The following is an 8852-nucleotide window of genomic DNA, read 5'->3' as shown; positions in this document are numbered from 1 at the left end:
GTACAGCACTCAGGCCCCAGAGTTCAAGCCCCATGACCACCAAAATCAAAATAAAAAACACAACAAAAAGTCTCTCACTTTTATGGCTTTAACTCATTAATACTGCTGCTTCAGCCTAGGGCTAAGATTTCACGTGTGGACATTTATCAACACTCCTGATTCAGACTCTACTTGATCATTTTTTAATAAATATTTTGTTTTTAATTTTCCTCTTTGTAAATTCACATGCACCTATAAAACCTGGTTTGGCGATCCCAGTAAGCTTCTCAAAGTACCTCCTAATGATGACTTACCAAATGTTGTATTATATTACAACAAGGAAAACAATGCTACAAATAAAGAAAACCAATAATTAAATATTAATGATTAATAAAATAAAAAACAAAACAATTATCAGTATTTTCAGTATTTGAAGTGTAGACATATTAGATTTTATTATTTTTTCATATTTCTGTACATTTAACACTGGCTAAGGTATTGATGTTCAACCAGAGTTTTATAGAATATGCGTAGTCTTAAAGTTTCCCACTAAGAAGACTATTTATGGCTCATCTCATCATTTGTTTATGACTTACATCACCATTTTTTCCTCACTAACATATAAAGGAAGTTAGCCCTAATGTTTTAACACAAACTGTGTAGTTAACATAGTCTTAATTCTTCACTCTACTTCTTTACACAAAGACTTTGCAACTTCTCATTAATAAGGTTTCTATAAACTCTGAAATGTAAATACTTAGTAGTTAATATCTGCTACCATAAATCTTAAATACTTTATAGAAAAGTTTCATACTTGCCAAACAATCCTAATTTTGGCATATATAAGCAAAATCCCAAAATTAAACATATGTAAAACATTAAAACTTTTAACAAACCTTAACACTTGCTAGAGTGTTCATTATGACAGGTGCCTTTTATAGAATAATTGAATTCCTCCTCCTACACATTTCGTGAACAACAAATATCTGGAATTATTTTGTTCTGACATGTCAGTCTTGATTTTATTCTTAAATGTGTGCTTATGTAAGAAATACATGGTTCTAAAATTTCACAACAATACTTTTGAACTTACTAGTTTTGAACTTACTAGTTTAATAAAAACTTACTAGTTTAATAAAATCAATAAAATTATACTTTATATATAAAAATATTCTTTGCTCAATTCAGCATCACATACACTAACATTGGAACGATACAGAGAAGATTAGCATAGCCCCTGTGCAAGGATGACGTGCAAATTCATGGAGCATTCCATATTTTTTTTTTTACAGAGCCAAGTTGACTTTTATTTTCATATAAAAATAGACTTTAAGCAGAATCAAAAAATACTATATAAATGAAGAGGCATTAAGTACATTCTTTTAAACTACATTTACCAGTGGATGAATTCAAATAATGCAGTAAAATCCATTGGCTTTGTAAAAATACAGTTCAAGATTTTAAATAGTCAGCAAACTGGAACCCCAGTTTAAAATGTACAGTTATTCCCATGCATTCCATATTTTTACAAAAACAGATGCTGGAAGGGATGTGGCCCCAAGGGAACCGTACTGCATTCTTGGTGGGAGTGTAAACTTGTTCAATTACATTGGAAAGCAGTATGAAGGTTCCTCAAAAGACTCTACAGAAAGCTCCCCTTGGAGAGTTCCGGGAAGATGGAGGAGGAGAAGCTGGAATCTGAACAAGCTCTCGCATAGAAAGCAGTTTCAGAGTTCCAGTGAACAGTCCTAAGCCAGAGAATCACACCAAGTGTGCCATCACAGGACAGAGAGTTAGTCAAGAGAGGGGAAGCCAAGGAGACACATCTGAGGGCTTGCCAGCAGCTGCCGCTGCGGCAGCAGGGTCGCTGCGGCGACCACCGCCGCGGGGTCATACCTGAGACACAGAGAGTCCGGGTCAAAGGAGCCAGATGCAGCAGACGAGCAGATTCTACTCAACACCAGCAAGAACCGACAAGGAGCAGACATCTTCATCCTGTAGTTTGCAGACCAGAGACGACCCAGGATCCAAGACTCGGCGTGAGTAGAAGCCCGACTTCCTCACTCCTTCTCAGGGAGCAGAGGTAGGAAGGGCACCCCTCCCCCCCCCAGCACCGGTGATCTCCATCTTGGATACCGACAAAGCTCGGAGGAGCTGCCAGCTCCAGCTCAGGCCTTGGAATAAAACGAGTCATTTAACAGGTCACAAGAACTTAATGGCAAAGTGACCTCAGAGACTCAGTTCTATCCAGGGAAAAGTCACCCAGCTCAGGCGCCAGCCATTGGAGTGGCTCTCCTCACTGGGTAACCAGAGCCAGAGGCTGTCCCTCCTTCTAGCAGCCACCACAATCAATTGAAAAACAGAAACCCTGAGAATGGCTCCAGGCTGGGCACTGTGAGTTTTTTCACAAAATAGCCCCAGGGAAAAGCTACTGTTTGTTGAAAGGCCTCAACTCTACCCAGAACCTAGCCACATCACTGCATTCCCCTCTTTTGTGATTCTCAAAGCAGATCACCCTCCCAGTAAACTAACCTGGGAGGGGGATCACAAAACCTTGTGTAAAGGAGAGCATTTTTCTGCCTGTTCCAACAAACTGACTTAAGAAACCAATCAAGCCACAGGACCTCAAGCTGACCAGACTCCAACAAGAGGCTGGTTAGAGACAAAAGGGAGATACAGGATTCTTCCCACCCCTCCCCCCCAAAAAAATCAAAGAACTTTCTTCTTCTTCTTCTTCTTCTTCTTTTCTTTTCTTCTTTTTTTTGTTTTTTGTTTTTTGTTACCTTATATATATAAAAAATTTTTTTCCTTTTCTAAAACTTTCATTAATCTTTAATTTTTGCCTCTTCTGAAAAAATAATTGTTTTCCAGTAACTTTGTTTTTCTCCTCTTATAATTTTTATTTTAGGAATACGTGATTGTGCATTTTCTTTTCTTTTCTTGTCTTCTTTCTCTTTTTCTTTCTTTCTTAATTATCTTTTTGTTTTTTGTCTAGCTCTACTGAACTTCTGATCTTTTCTTCTCACTTTCCTATCCTTCCCACCTTTTCCTCTCTTTTGTTCTTCTATATGTGACTTAACTCTTGTCCTGCACATCCTCAGATAAACAGGTAGTTAACTAGTAGACCCTATCCCCCATTGTGTACACACTTAATCCACAAATTTATTACTCAATTCAAAACCTCTGAGACTTAAATTCATTAATAGTAGTACTACCTCTTTATACCTATATAATATTTAAAGCAATTTTTTAGTTTTTCACATCTCCTCTATGTCCCTCCCTTTCTCTCAATATATTCACATTCCTCTCTAAATAGATGGTCTTTTACTCTATAATAACATTAATTTTTACGTTTCTATTTTTTTTGGTCTCTTTTCATTCCCCTTTCGCTTTCCTCTTTTTCTCTCTCTCTCTACTTGCATCCTTCCCAACCTATTTCCTGCATTGTGATTAGGACATAGTTAACTCTCCCTGTGCCTCCCCACACCAATCTATTCCTATTTTTTACCCACATCTCTCCCTAACCCTAATAATTTCTGGTTTTCCAAATTTTTCTCTGCGGTTCAAAGTCCTTTAACATATAGTTGTTTGATGTCGAATAGATGTATCTGTTGAACTAGATTGTATCTGTAGACTATTGACTGTACAAATGCAAACTTTGGTTGATGGTTGCCTTAAGATAGTGTTCTAGCACAAAACTGGTGCTATCTTCATCTCAAATGGGCAGAGTAAGCCGGAAAAACACAAGAAAAATGGCAAATTCGGGTATCTCAATTCAAAATCTTGATAATCAGGGGTCAGAACAGATAATGAATAATCCAGAGGAGAGTTACCAAATAGCTCTACATACACTACTGGCAAACATGATAAATGAGAAGTTTGAGAGCTTACAAAGGACTCTGTATGAGCTTGATAGGGAGAGAGAGGAGACATCCCAGAAGTTTATACAGGAATATCATAAGCGTGAGGAAGCTACTCAAAAACTGATACAGGATTTGCGTGAACAACTTGAGAATACTCAAAGAGAAAGGGAGGAATGGCATGAGCAGGCTGAGAACACTCAAAGAGAACTGCAGGAATCCCACGAACAGGAGGAAGCTAATCAAAGAGTAAAACAGGAATTGAGAGACCAGATAGAGAACACACAAAGATCACTAAAGGCATTCATGGAATCCATTAACAAAGAGCTGAAGGAAGTCAGGGAGACCACAAACGGAATGCTGAGTGGAACCCAACAGAAGTAATGGGAGTCCAAAAAACCATAACCAATCAACTAAGTGATTTGAGGACAAACACTGAACACCAAATTAAGGAAGTAAAGAAATTCATACAAGACCTAAAACAGAGCTTCAACAAAGAACTTGAAGACATCAAAGCTGACCAATTAGAAGGAAAAGAGATAAAAAACAAAGTAGAGAGTCTTGACAGCAGGTTAGACCATGCAGAAGATCGAATCTCAGGGATTGAAGACAGCCTAGATTTTAAAGAGAAAGAATATACAACCATCCAAGACAAGTCCAAGAAATATGATAGATCTATCCAAACCCTGGAAGACACCATCAGAAGGCCTAATCTAAGGATAATGGGTGTAGAGGAGCACCTAGACAGAAATTAATGGTCTAGGAAATTTGTTTAACAGGATCCTAGCAGAGAACTTCCCAAACATGCAAAAAGATAGGCCTATTCCGATACAAGAAGCCTTTAGAACCCCAAATAGACCAGACCAGAATAGGACATCCCACCGTCACATTATAATCCACACAGGATCAACTCAGACCAAGGAAAAGATCCTTAAAGCTGTGAAGGTGAAAAGGGTAATCACCTATAAAGGGAAACCAATTAGAATCACCTCAGATTTCTCAGCAGAGACAATCAAAGCAAGAAGAGCCTGGAATGATGTATGCCATGCCCTAAAAACAAACAACTATCAACCAAGAATACTGTACCCAGCTAAACTCTCCTTCATAACTGAAGGCCAAATAAAAACCTTCCATAGCAAAGAAAAATTGAAACAATACATCTCCACTAAACGAGACCTACAAAAGATTCTTAAAGATGTCCTACACATAGAAAACCAACAAGACCGCAATTAAGGCCAAGAAACTGCACCCAAACTGAGAATCCAAGAACCATAGGAAGAACCCAGTTTTCGCAGCCCCCAAGAAGGTGGATAACATGGCAGGAACTCCCAAATACCTCTTAGTCCTATTTCTTAGCGTTAACGGACTGAACTCTCCAATTCAGCGACATAGACTGTCTAGTTGGATTACAAACAAGACCCTTCTATCTGCTGCCTGCAGGAGACACATCTTGCCCGTAAAAACAAACACATTTTCAATGTTAAAGGCTGGAACAAAATCTACCAAGCAAACGGACCCCATAAACAGGCGGGAGTTGCAATCCTAATATCAGTTAAATAGACTTCAAATTAAAATTCGTGAGAAAAGATAAAGAAGGTCGCTGCATACTAATTAAAGGATCTCTCCTTCAGGAGGATATTACAATTCTAAATGTCTATTCGCCAAACAATGGAGCACCCAAATTTATCCAAGAAACACTACTTTCCCTCAAATCCAATATAGATCCAAAGACATTAATTCTTGGGGATTTTAACACACCACTCTTCCCACTAGATAGATCAACTCGGCAAAATCTCAACAGAGAAACAGCAGATCTAAAGAGCTGCATAGATCAACTAGACTTAACAGACATCTACTGAACATTTCACCCAGCAGCATCAGAATACACGTTTTTCTCAGCAGCACATGGAACGTTTTCTAAAATAGACCACATTTTAGGCCACAAAGCAAACTTGTCTAAATTCAGAAGCTTTGAAGTTATACCTTGCATTCTCTCTGACCACAAGGGAATAAAATTAGAACTCAACAAAAAAACCACCAAAGAAAATCCGGTATCACATGGAGGATGAACAACACACGGCTGAATCATGAGTGGGTCATGGAAGAGATTAGAAAGGAAATTCAAATGTTCATGATATTCAACAAAAATGAACACACAAATTACCAGGTCCTCTGGGACACAACAAAGGCAGTACTCAGAGGCAAGCTTATAGCTCTGAGCTCCTACATCAACAAATTGGAGAGACCTGAAACTAACAATTTAATGACACATCTAAACCTCCTTGAAAAAGAGCAGCAAGATAAACCCCAATCCAGTAGACGGAAAGAAATAATCAAAATTAAATCAGAATTAAATGAATTAGAATCACAAAAAACTATAGAAAGAATCAATAAAACAAAGAGTTGGTTCTTCGAAAAAATTAACAAAATTGACAGACCCTTAGCAAATCTTATCAGAAAAAGAAGAGAGCACACCCAATTTAATAAACTCAGAGATGAGAATGGAAACATCACCACGGAAACAACCAAGATTCAGAACATTATAAGGGAATACTTCTCAAAACTTTATGCTAATAAGTTTGAGAACTTGACAAAAATGGACCTCTTCCTAGGAAATATTGACATGCCAAAACTAAACCAAGATGAGTTAAACTATCTTAACAGGCCCATATCAAGCATTGAAATAGAAACAGCAATAAGAGACCTCCCAGCTAAGAAAAGTCCAGGACCAGATGGTTTTACAGCGGAATTTTACAAGGCCTTCAAAGCAGAGCTCACTCCAATTCTCCTCCAACTCTTCAATGAAATTGAAAGAGAAAGCTCACTACCGAACACATTCTATGAAGCCATCATAACCCTCATCCCAAAACCAGGCAGGGACTCATCAAAGAAAGAGAACTATAGATCCATTTCTTTGATGAACATTGATGCAAAACTTCTCAACAAAATTTTGGCCAACCGACTTCAACAATTCATCCAAAAAATCATACACCACGATCAAACAGGATTCATTTCAGGGATGCAAAGCTGGTTCAATATACGCAAATCAATTAATATTATTCATCACATCAACAGGAGCAAGAATAAGAACCACATGTTTATCTCAGTAGACGCAGAAAAAGCATTCGACAAGATCCAACACCCCTTTATGATGAAGGTTTTGGAAAAATTAGCAATCAATGGAACATTCCTCAATACAATAAAGGCTGTATATGACAAACCTACAGCCAGCATTATACTCAATGGTGAAAAACTAAAGCCATTTCCTCTTAACACAGGAACAAGACAAGGATGCCCACTCTCTCTACTTCTCTTCAATCTAGTATTAGAATGCCTAGCTACAGCAATAAGACAAGATGCAGACATAAAGGGGATCCAAATAGGGAAAGGAGAAATAAAACTCTCCCTCTTTGCAGATGACATGATCTTGTATTTAAAGAATCCCATAGACTCCACTCCCAAATTACTCAAGCTGATTCAAAACTTTGGCAAAGTAGCAGGTTATAAAATTAACCCCCAAAAATCAATGGCTTTTCTGTATGCCAACAATGAGAAAAGTGTGGCTGAAATTAGGAAAGCAACTCCATTTGTAATAGCCCCACATAAAATAAAATACCTAGGAATTAACTTAACTAAAAAGTGAAGGACCTCTATGATGAAAACTTTAAAATCTTGAAAAAGGAAATCAACACAGAACTTAAAAAATGGCAAAACCTCCCATGCTCCTGGATTGGAAAGATTAACATCGTGAAAATGGCAATACTTCCCAAGGATATCTAAAATTCAACGCAATACCTATCAAAATTCCAACCTCATTCTTCAAGGAAATAGAAGAGGCAATCCAAAAATTCATATGGAACAATAAAAGACCCCGAATAGCAAAAACGCTCCTCAACGGAAAGAAGACTGCTGGAGGAATATCAATACCAAATTTCAAACTCTACTATAATGCCATAGTAATCAAAACAGCTTGGTATTGGCAAGAGAACAGACCTCATGACCAATGGAATAGAATTGAAAACCCAGAAATGAAACTACAGACCTATAGCCATCTAATCTTCGATAAGGGAGCTAAAACAATATAATGGAAGAAAGACAGCCTCTTCAGTAAATGGTGCTGGAAAAATTGGTTAACTACATGTAGAAAACTAAAGCTAGACCCTTATATATCACCCTGCACCAGAATCAACTCCAAATGGATCAAAGACCTTGAACGCAAAGCAGACACTCTGAAAACATTACAGGATGGAATAGGAGAAACCATAGGTCTCCTTGGCTCAGGCCGAAATTTTCTGAATAGAGACCCAGAAACACAACAAATCAAAGAAAGGTTGGACAAATGGGATTGCATAAGGTTGCAGAGCTTCTGCAGGGCAAATGACATAGCTAGCAAGATCAATAGAAAGCCCACGGATTGGGAGAAGATCTTTACTAGCCATACAACGGACAAGGGTCTCATATCTAAAATATACTTGGAACTCAAAAAATTAAACCCCCCAACAACAAATCCTCAAAGAAACAACTGCCCAATAAACAAGTGGGCGAAAGACTTAAAGAGAAGCTTCTCTGAAGAAGAAAGAAGGATGGCCAATAGACACATGAAGAAATGTTCAACATCCCTAGCCATAAAAGAAATGCAAATCAAAACAACATTGAGATATCACCTCACTCCAGTTAGAACAGCAAAAATCAAGAACTCTAACAACAACAGATGCTGGAGGGGATGTGGACAGAAAGGAACCTTACTTCATTGTTGGTGGGAATGTAAACTTGTTCAACCACTTTGGAAAGCATTATGGAGGTTCCTCAAAAGACTTCACATAGAACTCCCCTATGACCCAGCAATCCCACTTTTGGGCATTTACCCTAATGTTTACAAAAAAGACCACACTAAAGCTACCAGCACAACTATGTTTATTGCAGCATTTTTACCATAGCTAAGATATGGAACCAACCCAGATGCCTCTCAGTAGATGAATAGATGAAGAAAATGTGGTATATATACACAATGGA

The 8852-nt window shown here is 37.9% G+C and overlaps 1 non-coding gene across 1 annotated transcript; it reads left to right on the top strand.

The window, feature by feature from the left end:
• The first annotated feature begins 1154 nt into the window (after positions 1-1154).
• On the top strand, positions 1155-1261 carry LOC122118498. Its single transcript, XR_006149385.1, has one exon. It is a non-coding gene; the product is annotated as a U6 spliceosomal RNA (small nuclear RNA).
• Positions 1262-8852: the final 7591 nt, after the last annotated feature.

This window comes from Dipodomys spectabilis, unplaced genomic scaffold (genome assembly GCF_019054845.1).
Source record: "Dipodomys spectabilis isolate Male_0828 unplaced genomic scaffold, ASM1905484v1 ptg000154l, whole genome shotgun sequence".
NCBI lineage: Eukaryota > Metazoa > Chordata > Mammalia > Rodentia > Heteromyidae > Dipodomys > Dipodomys spectabilis.
The sequence above is the reverse complement of the archived record's forward strand: the minus strand, read 5'-3'. Positions and strand labels throughout refer to the sequence as shown.